Here is a 17,562-nt window from a genome sequence, read left to right on the forward strand (position 1 = left end):
GCATGAGCCTGATCAAACCACTTTTCTGCTTAATAAACTCTAATGATTCCCAGTTACCTCTAGAGTCAAACATAAACTCCTCCATTTGGTCTTTAAAGATATACACAAAGCAGAACCAAGAGAACATTGTGCACAGTTACAGCAACATGGTGCAATGATCAGCTTTGGTAGACTTAGCTCTTCTCAGCAATACAATGATCTAAGACAATTCCAAAGGACATGATGGAAAATACTGTCCACATCCAGAGGAAGAACTATGGGGTCTGAAAGCAGATGGAAGCATGCTATTTTCTCCCTTTTTTTCTTTCTCGTGGTTTTCCTTTTGTTCTGATTCTTCTTTTACAACATGACTAATGTGGAACTATGTTTAACAGGACTGTATATATGTATATACATACATACATATGCATATACATATGTACACATATATATACATATACATATATACAAATAGATATGTGTATATATGCATATCTATGTATAGATATGCATATATATAATCTATAGCATACATCTTACTGTCTTGAGTAGGGGAATGGGAAAGGAGAGAGAGAGGAAGAAAAATATTTGTATTTTGATGTACCCATTGTTTAGGATTAGGTTGCCAAACAATTTTCATTCTGCCCTTCAAAGGCCTTTTGTTAAGTGTAATTTCATGACATCCCGGTCAGAAAAACATGCATTGAATATATACGCTTTTCTACATTTCTTAAGTTTTATGTCATGTACAACTGAAAAAACTAGGTATATTTCTTGTCTAGCATGCCTAACTTTTCAAAAATTCTATTCTTCTCTTTAATTTCTTTCTTGTTTATTTATGATTAAATTTATCTAGGTATGAAAGGGATAAATTGAGGTACCTCACTAATATAGTTTTAACTATTTCCTCCTGTAATTATTTTTTTCTTTAAGTATTTAGATGATATGCTGCTTAGTACATGTATGTTCAGTATTTATATTAATCCATTGTCTATCGTAACTTTTAGCAAAATGTATTTTCCCTGATTATCTCTTTTAACTAAGTGTATTTTTATTTTTACTTTGTTTAATATTATGATTGCCTGCTTTTTTTTACTTCAGCTGAAGCATAATAGATTCTGCTTCAGACCTTTACCTTGACTCTGTGTACGTTTTTCTATTTCAAGCATATTTCTTGTAAACAGCACATTATTGAATTCTGGTTTTTAATCCATTCTGTTATCATCTTTTGTTTTATGAGTGAATTTATTCCATTTATCTTCATAGTTAATATTGTTAGCTGTGTACTTCCATGCACCCTATTATACTTACCCTTCTCTTTTCTACCCTTTAATAACCCTTCTTTTTAATAGTATATTTTGCTTCTGATCTTTGCCTACCTTAACCTACTCTCTCTCTTTTTCCCCCAGTCCTCTTCTCTTAACCCCTTTCCCTCCTATTTCTCTGTTGGATAAGATGAATGTCCTTACCCAACTGCATTTGTATATGTATTCTTCTCTCATTAAACCAGTTCAGATGAGGTTGAGGTTCAAGTGTTGCCCTCTCAGAATTCAGTTTGGTACGATTTCTAGGTTGTTGCAGAGGAGATATTCTGGGTGAGCTAGGCCAAAATGCTTCCTCTTAATCTAGCATCTTGACTCCATCCCCCATGTTCAATGACTTGCCCAGAGTTATAAAACTAGCACATCAGAAGGAGGGCTTGAACCCAACTGTCCTTAACTTCGGTTTGTTAGCTATACATTATGACACACTGCCTCTCACAGTAGAATATAAATATAGCATAGTACAACACATGGATGGTGAATGAACCTATGATTTCATTGATTCAAGAACTCCTGGTTAGGTAAAATCCTCTCCCATTGCAAGCCAGCACATTCTTTGCTGTTAATTGCATGGAGAGGTTAGCTAAGTGATTTGCCCACTGTCTCATAAATAGTTTGTGCCAGGCCCAGAACTTGAACTCATGTTCCTGTTTTTGAGGCCAACTCTGTATCTACCTTCCCACCCTGCATCTCCTATTGTTTATGGGAGGCACGAACATTTATTAAACATTTTTATAGTATCTATTATGTTCCAAGCACTGTACTAAGCACTTCTTATAAATATTATCTTATTTAATCCTTACAACAACCCTGGAGGTAGGTGCTATTATTGTGATTTTCACTTTACAGATTAGGAAATTGAGGTAAACAGAGGTTAAGTGACTGACCCAGGGTCACATAGCTGTTAAGTGTCTGAGACTGAATTTGAATTCAGGTCTTCCTAGCCATGCACTGGGCCACCTAGTGCCTCCATATGACACCATAACAGGATATAACATAATAAGAAATATATTATAAGGCCACACTGTTGCAACATGATACATACATCAATAGGCATTTATTGAAGCGTTTCACTGGACCTACTGTAGGCATCAATATCCTCAGCTTTCATAACAAAATGTGGTCTCCTGACAGATAAGTGATATACAAAATGACACACACATCTTGGAACATAGCCAGTAAGGGATTTGTTTTATTTATCAAGGCATATTTGTTACAAGAGCTTTGTTTTTCTTTTGTTATAAAGGTTTTTGAGGGGAACAGATGAGGGGAAAAAAAGGTAGCTTATAGGATTTCCAAGGGGGAAAAACGTCACTGAAGCATTTTCAAACACTGTATTGGAAAGAAAACAAAGAAAAACACAAACAAGCAGGCGATCTTTTAAAATGACATATTGAATTTAACATAAACTTAAGAGAAAAAAACTGTGAATAATGAAGATTTGCAGTTTCACATGTAGTCCTTTTTGGTCAAACTTTTATACAGAAATGTTCATTTTATTTAGTATTTAAGTTCAAACTTTTAAAAAATGAGAATAGTCAGACTAGCAAAAAGAACTAGAAGAAAGCAATGTTATGAAAACACAGAGATGGAAAATTATTTTCCTATAAGAAATCATAATATGGACAGATTCAGACTAGGAAGGCTTGGATGAATTGATGCCTAGTGAAAGTGAGCAGAGCCAGGAGAACATTTTTGTATCATCTGTAGTAATGAAAAAGAAAACAAGTTGAAGAAGAATTCTGATCGGTCCAATTGCCAATAACAACTTCAGAAGAGTAATGATGAGCCATGTTTCCCACCTTTTGAGAGAGAAGTGATGGGGTAGAAGTGAAGAATGAGGCATGTTTATATATGGCCAATGTGTCCTTTTGTTTTGCTTAATTATATGGATTTTTTCTAGAAGGACAACTTTAATTAAGGAGGGAGAAGTTGTTGAGGATGTGTTTAAATAATAAATGTGATGCAAAGAAAAAAGAAAAAAAATCAAAAGAGAGCAGAAAGCAGAGAAGTTTGCTATTATTTTATTAAACTGAATATTTACTTTAAAATTAAAGAACAATAAACTGCACTATAGAAGTTCATAGTTTCATATACAATCACCTTTTTGTGCTTTTTCTTTTTCTATATTTTGAAATGTTCATGTTAATTGATTTTTATGGTCACAAATATATATGCACATACTATGTACATATATACAATATATTATTATATCATCACTATATATGTACATATGCACATAAACATACACACATATTTGTGTATATATATTTGTAATGGAGAAGTAGGATTGAATGCCTAAGGTGTCCCTGTCTCTCTATCTCTGATATTTTATAATGTTATGATTCTAATTGATCTTAAAGCTCATCCAATCTATTCTCATCATTTTATGACTGAGGAAACCTAGCCCTGTACCAGGAAAAGGTTTTGCCTAATGTCACAATACTAATAAACACAGAATCCAAAATGGAAACCCCTTCTCCTGACCAATTTTCCTTGAAAGAGTGAATTTTTCAGAATAAGAAATTGATATCATCTATCTTGTCTGAAACCAAACATTTGCATCACTCTTCCCAGTCATTTTCACACCATGCCACCATCTACAAATGTTTCCATTTGTACTGTAGCTCCACTTCATATATTGTCTTCCCCATTATAGGTCAAGAGCTATCTTACTTCCTTGTATTTGTGTCCTTAGCTCTTAGTCTGACAGACAGAAAGTCATCAATAAATGATTCGTCATTCATTCATTCATTTATGTACTCTAACGTGATAGATGTTGGAGAAATCAATGAAGGAGTTTAAAAAAATTATTAAATTACTCTATGGAAAGTACTATATTAAGTTCTGAGAATAAAAATAGAAAAGGGAAAGAGTTCCTTGGGACTTTCAAAGAGCCTCTCATTTTAATAGTGGAGACAAAACACAGTTACAACTGCAAATAAGATGGAAAGGTCCCATGGACCTTAGGATGCAGCAGCAAAGTAAATGGGAAAATTGATTGGCAGTAGGACTATAGGTGGGTTATAAGTAGGGTATAAGTATAAGTTGGCCAGAAGTATTTGTGAGTACATGCATTAACTCTAAAAGAAACCTAGCGTCAGGAATGGGAGAAAATTACTGTTCATAAGAGTAATGAATTTGGACTCAGATAGTCTTGAGTCAGAATATTGCCTCTGCCACTACCTATGATTCCATGGGTAACATATTTCCTTCTCTGTCACATGAGCATATTGCCATCAAACTCCCAGAAGGCAATTATGAGGCATAAATGAGATAATGTATTTGTAAGGGTATAATCATGTCCTGAGTAGCTTTATTTGTTGGATGTTAGGGTAGGGGACATCACATTTACATATGAAAATGCCATGAGTTTGACTGAGCAGTAAACAAAATAATGACCCTGTCTTCTTCCACACTCCAGAAACCTACTTCAGCTAACTTTTTATCATCTCATTTACATTAAAAAACAAAAGAAACTTAAAGTTAAAAAACTGGGAAATCTCACAAGTATTTTGTAATTATTAAGCAAATAACTGTGACGTAGTGTGATTGTTCTTTGTTTATTTTAAGCCTAAGGGAAATATAATAGTCCCCAAGGTCTTCATATTTCCCTCCTCTGAGGCTTTAAGAAGTTTATTTTAAATGAAAAGTATGATTATAGTCACAATTACTATGACCCCCCATGGGAAAATTCTAAACAATTAGGCAGAAGTTTGGTTCTGCCTTAATTTATATTTATACCTTTATCTCTAGTTAATATCCTTGGATTTTATGGTTGAAACAAGATTGAGGCAGCTGTGAATATAGGAATAATAAAGCAGTAGATTAAATTAAAGTGTCTATGAATATACACAGTCACCTGGATTGGAAGTTGGAGCCAATGTAGACTTTCCTTGGATGCTCAGTTCTTGAACAAGTTAGTACAACTGTATTGCAACCATAGCTAGAGTTTTGTGCTAGCAAGATATCTGGAAGGCTGTTGGCCCTCTTTAATATTTGCCTCAGCTCTGACCTACCTTATGGTTGGTCTTGCTCTTTCTGACTCAGTTTTATATGACTTCCATGCCTTCCTCTGTGCTTCCAGGCCCTCAAAATCTCTATCTGACTGTAAGTTCCTTTTTAAACAACTTCCTTAGGTCAGCACTAGCTTTGGTTGATTCAAAGCCCTGCTTACCTCCAATTTGTTCAATCAAAAAAATGTTCTTACCTGACAAAGGTAATTACTTTCAAGTGGATGGCATAATCAATAGACATCTTTCCCTTCCATTTTAATATTTACTTTTTCGCTTGTTGGCAAAATCCATAGTCCCAAACCCTGGGTGAATAACTTTTTAGTGACTTAGTAAGTTTCTTTCTGTATTATACTTTTTTAATGATTTCCTCAGTGTTTTGTTCTTTTCTGGCCAGAAACTCTGAGGGTCTTTCCTGGAATGATTCTTTTATGAAAGAAAACTAAGCCATCTTTTGTGTCAGTTCTTACCTAGCCTTTAATGAGTGTTGCCTCAGATAAACTAAGACCTGGGAAAGACCTTTAGCTTAAAAGGGCCAATGTCCCTCGTTGTATCTGAGGCCATTGCTAGTTGTCTTGATTTATATCTTGTCACTGGACATGACTCTGGAGAGAGTGAGGCTGTTGATTTTGTACAGCTCTCCCTCATTTAAATTCAATTCACTTGCAAGTCAAGAAATCACCCACCTGATATCATCGATCCTCTTTGACAACAAAGAATGAATAACAACCAGGAGTGCTTTGTAGTGGTGGTGGTGGTGGTGGTAGTAGTAGTAGTGGTAATAATGGCAGTGGTGGTGGGCGTGGTAGGGATGGTAGTGGTACTGGCAGTAGTAGTAGCATTTATATAGCACTTTAAGGTTTCAAAGAACTTTACAAATATTATCTCATTTTACCCTTACAGCAATCCTGAAAATTGGCTTTATTATTATTATTCCCATTTTATGGATGAGGAAACTGAGGCAGACAGGTTAATGTCTTGCCCCAAATTACACAGTCAATCTCTGATGTTGGATTTGAACTCAGGTGTGTTTTTTAAACTTCATTTTTAGCAATCTAGCCACTTTCATCATTGCTTTTGCTTGTCTTTTTTTCTCAAAGAGGACCAATGACCTCAAGAGGGTGACGTCGTGTGTATGAGTTGGATTTAAGTGAAGCAGAGTGGCACAAAATTGTCAGCCTCACTCGCCTCCAGACTTAGGGAAGTCCAGCGGCAAAACAAAAGTCAAGATGACTGGGGATGGCCTAGGGTACAGTGGGGGATGTTGGCCTTTCTGAATTAAGGTCTTTCCTAGGTCTTAGTTTGTCTGAGGAAATGCTCATTCAATGACTAAGAGGTAGGTAAGAATTGACACAAAAGATGACCTAAATTACCATCACAAAAAATCAGTCTGGGAGGGAAAGACCCTCAATTTTCTGACCAGAACAGAAAACAATTGTTATTTTCACTGATTGTAAGTCATCAAAACTAAAATGTCTTGGGGAAGTCTATGAAGTAGTTAGTAATCAAATTCAGTAATCTATATTCTTCCTTTCTCTGAAGATTTACTTTTTTTTTTTTATTAAAGAGGAAAACCCTATAGTCTTGAGGTAGCTCCCTATCTTCCCAATTTGAGAAAAAGTAGAAGAATTTACAGAAGAACTGTAGAAAAAAACTAGAGTTTTTATCAACTTAGGCCTCACTTGCAAAGCAGCCAGTTTATGTGTTGCTGGAATGACTATTACATTCAAAGGATGTTGCTGGTGGTAGGCTGTGTAAAACAGATTGCATGTGCATGGCAGACAATAAACTAGCCATAGTTAAAAACTGTACTATAAATGCATGGTGCTAATAAAAGGCAAATAAATATGCAAGAAGAAAAATTAAACAGGTACATGTAGAATTAACATGTATAGCAATCAAATGCAATTGCATGCAAGATACACACTGAAAAGGTAAGCACTGGCATTATTGTCTGGATATGTGCTATTATTTCTTCAGTTTTTCCCAGGATGAAGTGTTGGTCTGGACGCTCATCAGGTAACTTTTACTCTTCTATGACTTTCTAGACTATCTATACCAGTCTATCTATGTCAGTGCAAGTAGATTACATTGATTGATCATAATTTTGATTGGAAGTACATTCCTGCCTTCCTAAACCTGAGCTTGTAGAGAACAATGGCCACCTGACCAAAAAAACAAACAAGAAAGAAGTTAAAGACCTGAATAAAATGAAAAATTAGGTATGATAGCCCACTAGTTATTATAGGATGTAAATAGAAATGAATATACATATACATGCCTATGTATATGTATATATACCCATAGTCATCCAGATGAATATCTGGCCCCTCGACCTAGACAGCTCTGGAGGAGAGAGGGAGGCTGGTGACTATGCACAGCCTTCCCTCACTCAGGTCAAAGTCAATTACAAGTCATGTCATCATTTCCCTGACGTCCTGTTCCTCTTTGAAAACAAAGGACAAACACACAACAACACAATACACACACACATATATACATGCACACATACATACACACACGTGTGTGTATACCTATTTTCATCTTTGTATGATACTTTTACACAAATTTATCATGTCTTAGGGACATAAAAACTTTACAAATGCAGAAAAGTGTATATCTTTTACTGACTACAATGCAATGAAAATTTCATTAAACAAGTAGCCACTGTGGAGGTAGAGGGAATATTAAAAATCATCTAAAGACCAAATAACTTTATTGACAATTGATAAGTCAAAGGGAAAATCATAAAAATGATAGATAACTTCATTAAAGACAATGAAAACAATGAGAATACATAACAAATTTGGGGGATGAAGTCAAAGTAAGGCTTGGGGAAAATTTTATATCTATAAACACTTTCATTACTAAAACATGAAATGATAGATTGATGATGAAGTGGGAATGCAATTAAAACTACCAGAAAACTAACAAATAAAAACCTCAATTAAACAACCAAAGGCAAATCCTGGAAAATCAAAGAAAAGATTAACAAAATTGAAAACAAAAAACTCATTGAATTAATAAATAAGACTAGGAACTACAATGTTTGAATAATCGGATAAACAGCTGGACAAATCACTAGCTTAACTTTTAAAACATCACTTTTGCCATATTATTTTCCCCTTCCTTTATGGTGTACTGTTGCTTAAACATCAAGTCCAAGCACCTCTTTTCTGATTTCTTGAAGTATTTTTAAATTAAAAAGCATGTGTTTTCTCTCCCACCTCCACTGAAAACAGAAACAAAATCTTTTTAATATATTCATTGTCAAATAACACAAATTTCTTTATTGGACCACACCCAAAAATGCATATCTCATTCTGCATATTGTATCCATTACCTCTCTGTACTGAACATGGAACAACTGACCAGTTCAAGGTTGGGAAAGGAGCACAAAAGACTGTGTATTATCACCTTATTTATTTAACTCAAATGCTGAGTACATCATGTGAAATGCTAAGCTGGAATTAATTTTGCCAGGAGAAATATCAATGATCTGAAATATGTAGTAGATACCACTCTGATGGCAGAAAAGTGAAGAGGAATTAAGAAGTCCCTTGCTGAGGGTGAAAAAGGAGAGTGTAAAAACTGGCTTGAAGTTTAACATAAAAAAAGTTGCTATGTTAAGATCATGGCAACTGGTCCCACTACTTCCTGGCAAATAGAGGGAGAAGAAATGGAAGCAGTGTTAGCTTTTATATTCTTGGGATCAAAGATCACTACAGACAGTGACTGCAGTCATGAATTTAAAAGACAATAGTGACTTCTTGGAAGGAAAGCAATGGCAAATCTGGATAGCATACTAAGAGGAGACATAATCTTGTTGACAAAGGTTCATGTAGCTAAACCTATACTTTTTCCTTCAGTAATGAATAGTTGTGACAGTTGGACTATAAGGAAAGCTGAGCAGGATTGATGCTTTTGAATTGTGGTGCTGGAGAAAACTTTTGAGAGTTTCTTGGACACCAAGGAAATAAAATCAATCAATATTTAAATAAATTATCTCTAATTATTCATTGGAAGGAGAAATACTAAAGCTGAAGCTTAAATACTTTGGCCACATCAAGAAAAGACAGCACATATTGGAAAAAGACTGATGTTGGGAAAGATGGAAGGCAAAAGGAGAAGGGGATGGCAGAGGATGAGATAGATAGATAATGTCATGGAAGCAATGAACATGAGCTTGAACAGACTTTGGGAGATAGTAGAGGACAGAACGGCCATGTGTGCTATGGTCTACAGGTTCAAGAAGAATTGGACATGACTGAATGACTGGACAGCAAGAACAGGAGTTAGGTAGCATGCTGCATCATTGGTCCTCTGGAGCTGTAGTTGTTCATTACATTGCTCAGAGTGCTAAAGTCTTTTGAAGTTAATTTTAATTTCTATTTTCAGTTTTAAATTCCCTCCTTTCCTGGACCCTTCCCTATCCATTGAGAAGGCAAGAAATACAATACCCATGTGAATTCATGCAAAACATATATACATTTTAGCCATGTTCCTTTCCATATTCCTTATAACACAATGGAATTAAATTATACCCATGCACCATAATTTCTTTATGCAGATTAAACTAATGGGCACTCTTTCCAGTTCTTTGTTTACAAAGAGAACTACTACAAAAAGAGCTACCATAATATTTTTGTCCACGTGAGTCTTTTTCTTCTTTCTTTGATCTCTTTGGGGTTGTAGGCCAAATAGTCACATCATTGCTTCAAAGGGTATGGAGGATTTTGGGTCATAATTCTAAATTACCTTCCAGATGGTTATCAAACAAACTTGCTGCAAAGATTGTTCTCCAGTTAATTGTTTCTAGAAATTCTAATTTTAGCTGCATTGGTTTTGTTTGTAAAAAAACATATTTTATGTAATTAAATTAAAGGTAAAATGTCATTTTGCCTTCTGTGATCATCTCTATCTTTTAATTGGTCATGAAATCTCCCCCTATCCATAGATCTGAAAGAAAACTTCTTTCCTTGTTGTTATAATTTATTTATGATGTTACCTTTTATATCTAAGTCCTTAACTTATTTGGAGGTAATCTTGGTATAGACTGTAAGACACTGGTCTAAACCTAATTGCTTCCAGACTGTTATATTTTGTAATATACAAGGACCTAACCTCAGAGTATCTTCATAAATTTATTTTTCACTACTTCTAAACATACTGTGCAACAGCCAGGCTAGACTCTTATTTTCCATATGTGCCAGGCTCACTCCCAATTTTTTCTTTCTCTCTTTTTTGCTCTCATTCAAATCCTACTTATCCTCCATGACCCAATTCAAATTTCCTTCACACCTTTGTGAACTACTTCATCTTCTTTTGAATATCTGAAGTTCTTAAAGTCTCTACAAATTAATTGATCACCAACATGAATTGATTAAATGCTTATTTTGTGCCAAAGACTTCTCTGGGCATTGAGGTTACCAAGATATAGATATAATAGGTCCTATCACCCCTCTAGAATTCAAAGGGGAGATAGTATCCTTGCATTTTATAGGAGGAGATAACATGTATATATGTAAATACATACAAAGTAAATGCATAAAATGTGCACAAAATATTACAAGGTGATTTTTCCGAGGAGAGGCACTAGCACCTTGTGGTATCAGGAAATGTCTCTTGTAGGAGGGGACGTGGGGCTACATTTTAAAGGAAACTAAGAATCCTAATAAGTGGAGGTGAAGAAATAATTATAGACGCATGGAAGGGCACAGAGATGAGAAATGGGAAAAGACCAGTTTGAGTGGAATGTAAAGTGTTTGGAGTATTGTTAAATGCAATAAAGCTGGAAAGGTAGGTTAGAATTGGGTTGTGAAGGGTTTTAAATGTCAAATAGAGAATTCTTTATTTGATCCTTGAGGAAATAGGGTACCAAAGTGGTTTATTGAGCAAGGAAGTGAAATAATCAGACTTATGACTTGGGAATATTACTTTGGCAGAAACATCGAAGATGTACTACAGATAGAAAAGACTTGAGAAAGGGCTGTTCCATTTCAGATGGAGGCGATGAAGACTTAAATTGCCAAAGACTTCAAAATATAATCTCAAAGACTACTTACTAGTCCTGTATGTGTGTCTTATCTCCCAAGTGAGGCTGCCATCCAGTAGGAGAAAGAAACTAGGTTTTCTTCAGTACCTCCTACCCCCTACTTACCTAGCCTATCATAATCCTCAGCATATGCTAAGTATTCAGTAAATACTAGCTGATTAGAGATAATAATAACTCAAAGTTATCTAGCACTTGATAGGGTTGTTATTACTTTTTCTCCAATAGTACTAGAATTAGCATGGCATTCTGGATAAAGGGTCAATCTTAAATCCAGGAAAACATGTTCACATCCTGTGTCTGACATATATTGGCTGTATGACTCTGTCACTTAACTTTTTAGTACTATAAGCAACTTACTTAAGATACAACTTAAGGAAGAGCTTAAGAGAAGGAGCTTCCTCACCTGAAAGTTCTAGACACTAATGAATTTACAGATACAGTCCCTATTCCCCTTAGCAATTTACAAAATGTTCTCTTATATACTAGGGCAGCTAGGTGGTGCACTGTATAAACTTCAGGCCCTGGAGTCAGGAAGACTCATCTTTCTGAGTTCAAATCTAGATCTATACACTTATTTTCTGTGTGACCCTGGGCAAGTTACTTAATTCTGTTTGCCTCATTTTTCTCATCTGGAAAATGAACTGGAAAAGGAAATGACAAACCAATTCAATACCTCTGCCAAAAAAACTCAAAATGAGCTCATAAAGAGTTAGACACAACTGAACATCACAACTGTCATATACCCTCTCAGTTAAGGCTTATAAAAGCTCTGTGTGTTAGGTAGTGAATGGTACATAAATAGAAATCTGACCTTGGAGTACCAGACTTTGAGTTCTGTTTCTGTCCTATATTAGCTCTAGCACATGTTCTCCCCCTCTCCCATTGCAGTTTCCTCATCTGTTAAATGGGAAGGTAGGAGTAGGAGCACTGCTATCTGAAGTCCTTTCCAGTTCAGACTTTCTGTGATTCTAATTTAACAAGAAGAAGCAAGTGAGGCCCAGAAAAGGAAAGGGAATAGCCTAAGGTCAATAAATAGTAACAGAATGAAGACTATTCACAGCTTTCATGCTGTAAAGATACTTAAAGATCATCTCATTCAAATCCTTCATTTTAGAGATAATGGAACCTCAAGGATGAGAGAAATTAGGCAACTTGCCCAAAGTCACACAGATAAATAGCAGAGCCAAGATTTGAACCCATACCCCCTAACTCCAAGTCCAATGCTCTTTCCACTGTACCATAACTAAAACTCAGGTCTCAGGGATGGAGGAATACCTCCAGGCATATCCTATGGTTCTTCAGTTTCAAACACGCCCGTGGAACTAGACCCTGACAGTTTTTCCACAAATCCACACTCCACCTAGATACAGAGAAAGGGCAGTTAATGGGAACACACTGTTCTTCCAGCCCTGGGCTGGCTGAGCCAGAATATACTTCAAAGAAAATAAGTCTACATCCTTCTAACTTTCTGAATGGGAACAGAAAATTTAGTGAGTACATTTGTACATGTGTTCATTTAAGGTAAAATCAATTACTGGAAAGTAAGAGACAAAAAGAGAAACAGATCTGAATCTTCTGCAAGATCAGTGAATAACAGCTGCTTAGTGTGTCCCCAGTTTTCTATACTCTGTCTTCCAGGTTTTTTGTATTTTGATGGAAGGATGATCCTTTCCCTAGGGATGACACATAGGTAATTGAATAGATAGACATTTCACCAAATTTTGCAAGAACCTATACTTTGAAAAGGTGGGTAGGGCCTCTAGAATATTATTGTATTTTGTTTTTCATATGAATCTTCCATTAACCCAATAGAATAGCAACAGCCAAATATATTACAATTATTAGAAATGAAATCACCTAGCAAAACCATAAAATGCTTGGAAAGACTGTCTTCAGAACAAAAACCAAATCAGGTCAGTTCCCAGTGTCATAAGACCTCTTCTTCTCCAAACGCCAAGCCAAAATGAACCCTGCCCAAACTCCTTTGCATTTATCTCATTCTCCCTACATCATTGTTTTCCATGTGTCTTCCCTTCAACTACATTGTAAGAGCCTTGACACCAAGATATATATCATAACCACATTTGTATCCAAGTACCAAGCACATAGGACTATAATTAGGGTGGGATGATCAGGGCTTTCACTCAAGTTGCCAAAATTTAGAGGGTGCTGTTGGCATTTTATATTTTTAAACAATATAGAATAAATTGAGATTAGCATTTAATTACAAGAATAACTGCTTATCATAGGAAAGTTTCAGATACTGTATTTTTTCTTTTCAACAGGTGCACCCCAAGGGAGTTCCTTTCCAGCCTTTCCTGGTCTTGCTCCCTTCTAACTCCCACCACTCTTTCAGTACCCTAGCACATCAAATCTTGTGGTGTCCCAGGGACTCCATTACTATCTCCCTTCACTAATACCCCTCCCTCATTTGACTTAATTGAAGACGTGTTTTATGCTGCTTACCTTAACTCCAGAAATTCCTAATAACACATATGTAAGTACTAGGCACTTAATAATTTTTAAATTAAATTTTGTTCTAACAAAATGGGCAAGTTTCTGACTATGTCTAAATCTAGCTACTTCTTGCCATCTCAAAATGACAAGATATGAACTGAAGTTTAGAAACAGAATAGTAGAAAGGAGGGAAGAAATCATTAGTAGAAAAATCTCATAGAGGGACCAAAAATATCAGTAAACAAAAAAGAACACAAAATAAAATGAAGAACTGCTTTAGAATAAAAGAATTCTAAGAGAAGTCTCCAGAAAACATAAATAATACTATAACTCTTAAATTCTCAAAAACAAGATAGGAAAAACTGAAAAAAGCACCAGAATGATTGAATTAAAGGAACAAATAAGGCACAAAAGTAAAACTCCTAAAAAAAGATATAGTGAAAAGACAGAATATAATTCAAAACAGAAGGGAAAGATTTATAGCCCAGTAGACAATGGATTTAGAATAAGAAAGATTTGAGTTGGAGTCTTGCCCAGATATTTACTTTCAGTATGACCTTAGGGAAGTCATTTAACTTCTTTGAACCTCAGTTTCCTTATCTGTTATAATGACAATAATTATACCTTATACTTAAAAGTTGCTGTGAGGATTGAATGAAATAATTTATGAATAGGGTTTTCAAAGTCTAAATTGATGTATACATATGAGCTAATAAAAATAATAATTATAACAATTCCCTCAAAGTCCAAGATATAAGTGGGATATTTGTAAAGTAGAGGCATGCTAGCCACAATGATGACTTCTGGTTTGCAGAGTTCATTATTGTGTCTACTATCTGGAAGGAACCCTAATTTTAAAGACAGAATGTGGAGAAATAATTGGAAAAGCCCTGATTTCCCAAAAAATAAAATGCCATAAAACAATATTCTGGAATACTATATTCATGAAATTATACAGGAAAAAGGAAACATAGATTGCAAGAGAATCCATATGTTTCTGGCAGGAAGGAACCTCATGTTCCATTGACCTAGTCATCAAGTTTTAGGTTTAACATTAGACAAGGAATAGTGAAAATTGATAGTAGAATGTCCTTCATATATTAGTACAAATTTATCAGGAATAAAGCAAGACCATCTTAAAGCAAAGTCTAGAATATAATATTCCAAAAGGCAAAGGAAATCTGCCTACACCTCAGAGTAACATATACTGAAATTTAAAGTTGAACCATAGTTGAAAAATGCTATACTTTCAATAAAACAAAGAATTTTGAATCATTCCTACTAAAGAAAGAAGAGCTAAACAGGGCACTTCATATATAGATTCATTAAGCAAAAGGCACTTAAGAAAGTGTGAAGTGAAGGATTTCAATTGAAGTGTCATCTCACATAGAAAAGGCTTTCACATTGTTGCTTCTCACAAGACTTCCTCTTCTTGTTAGCTACTAGGTACTAGCAAGGACAGTCCTAATGTGTGGCCTTCATGCCCACGGTGGAAAGTACATGGCAAATCAGGTGTGGGGAAAGAGATATCCGCGGTCCAATTGAAGGCCTAAAGCCCCTCAGGGCTCAACTTTATATACCACTTGAGACAAAGAGCTATTATGATGCCAATAGGAGGATTATTATCTATAGGATCAATAAAGTAAGAGTATTTTCTAAACTACCTATAAAGAAGGCGGAATGAGGAGTAGAAAAGGAGGAATGAGGAATAAGGACATAATTCTAAATATTCCAGCAAGAGACTGAGAAGGGTTAATACCTAGTCTCTGGATTTATCAGCCTTGGTATACTCACATCATGGGTGGCTGGGGCTGCAGCAATCAAACCAGTTTTCAGTGGTTGATAATCTATCCTCCCCTGCCCCATCCTGGTCCCAGTATTTCATCATCCAAATCAAAGCATTATCATGTGAGGCATGTAGAAGGCAGACAGTGAAGGATTTAGTGAGCTGGAAAGTATGCAATGTAGCCCAGCGGATTGTGATCAGGATTAAGGCTATGTTTATCATGCAGAGGGCCAGAGTTCGGAAGGCACTTCAGATCCACCCATCAGGTGTTCTTGGAGCCAGATTACAGGTCTGTCTGCTGCTGTTATTGCCAAGTGAAATCAGGTACAAAAGGAGATAAACGCTATTAGTTCTACAATGATATACTTAATACAAGGATAAGGAGTGGGAGTGAAGCAACAACAAAGGAATTCCTGCAAAAATCACCAGCACCTTCGTGGTGCCAAGTGGATTTAGTTGCCTCTGCTGTATAGGTGATGGCCCGATTCAAAGGTCAAATAGAAAATCAACTACAATAAGTGGAATAGGGAGAATGAAGTCAATGTCTCAATCCATTCCTATTCATTATCTAGTGTACCTATGGAAGTAAAATAAAGGATATAGGGGCAGATTCTAAGGCTTCTTCTCCCCATCAATCTACATCTTCCCTTCTAAGTCTAGTCATTTTCTTCCCTAGCTGCCTATAATGTCCCCCTAGTATCCTACTGCACTATCTCAGCTGGGACTCATTTGTCACCACTGCTGATTTCTGCCATATTGCTCCCTCTATCTCGCTTAGGGGGTCCACTATGTCTGTGACTTCTCTTGGAGTTATTTGTATGATGCCAATACATTTCCCAATTTGTAACTTTATTGTCACAGGAAAAGTAAGTAGGGCCTTAAGTAGAGTGAATATAAAAGTAAGTTGTTCTGCTTGCTAGATTATATAGAATTCTATAATAGATGTCCAATTCAGGTGATCCATCAGCCACAAAGTTAATATCTATAGTCACTAGAGCACAGGGCTTTTTTGTCAAGCGTCCATTTTCTCATTCCATAATGCCTGCTGATTGAGAGGAGAATAGAATACAGAAGATCCAGCTTATGCACTAATTTCAGGTCTATTATTGAATCCTGGCTGCAATAAATGGATTTCAATTGTTGCTGAAATATAATCAGGAGAACTAAAGTGAAGGCAGATGTTCTTTTCAAGAGCTGACATATTTGGTCACCTTTGTACCAGGTGGGTAGCAGATGTGGTCATCCCATACCCTGCATAGATATCAGCTGCTGTCAAGGCATATCATAGGCTTAGGTGTCATAGAAACAGGCCCATATAATCTGCTTGCCAAGATCAAGCCAGTTGTAACCCCCAGGGAAATCTTTCCTAGGGATCCACTTTCTCTCATATTGATGGAGTTGGCAAGATGTTTTACTAGCCCTCCTTTTGTCTTTTTAGGTGAAGTAGAGATGTCTCTGGGAAGCTCAGTCTTACAGAGTGTGTTCATTTTCATGGCCAGTTTGGATGCAAATCCATTATGTAATAGGGGTGATTCTTCTGGTTCAGGTTTGATCAGTCATATCATTTCATTTGTAGATACATATCATTTCATTCTTTGTAGATAGATATGAATGGTACATAGTGGTTCATTTTATAGCTTGTTTACTATCAAGGCCTACTGGTATGTCCTTTTCCCAATACTAATATAGACTTTATTTGACAATTTGCTTCATTGACTACACCATTGACTACAGCCTGAGTTAATATAAATTCATATCTCCTTTTAAGTGTTTAGTTCAGAAGATAAAGAGCACTGCCTATAATTCTGCCCACACTGCCTTTAACTCTGCCCATTGTACTGACTAACCATTACTAAGAGTGGTGTGAATCTCACCTTGAAGAGGTCTCTAGATCCCAGTTGCATCCTTCTGTCATAGGCTTCAGTATGTTGGCACTATGTATGAAATTCT

This window comes from Notamacropus eugenii, chromosome 1 (genome assembly GCF_028372415.1).
Source record: "Notamacropus eugenii isolate mMacEug1 chromosome 1, mMacEug1.pri_v2, whole genome shotgun sequence".
NCBI classification, from domain to species: Eukaryota; Metazoa; Chordata; class Mammalia; order Diprotodontia; family Macropodidae; genus Notamacropus; species Notamacropus eugenii.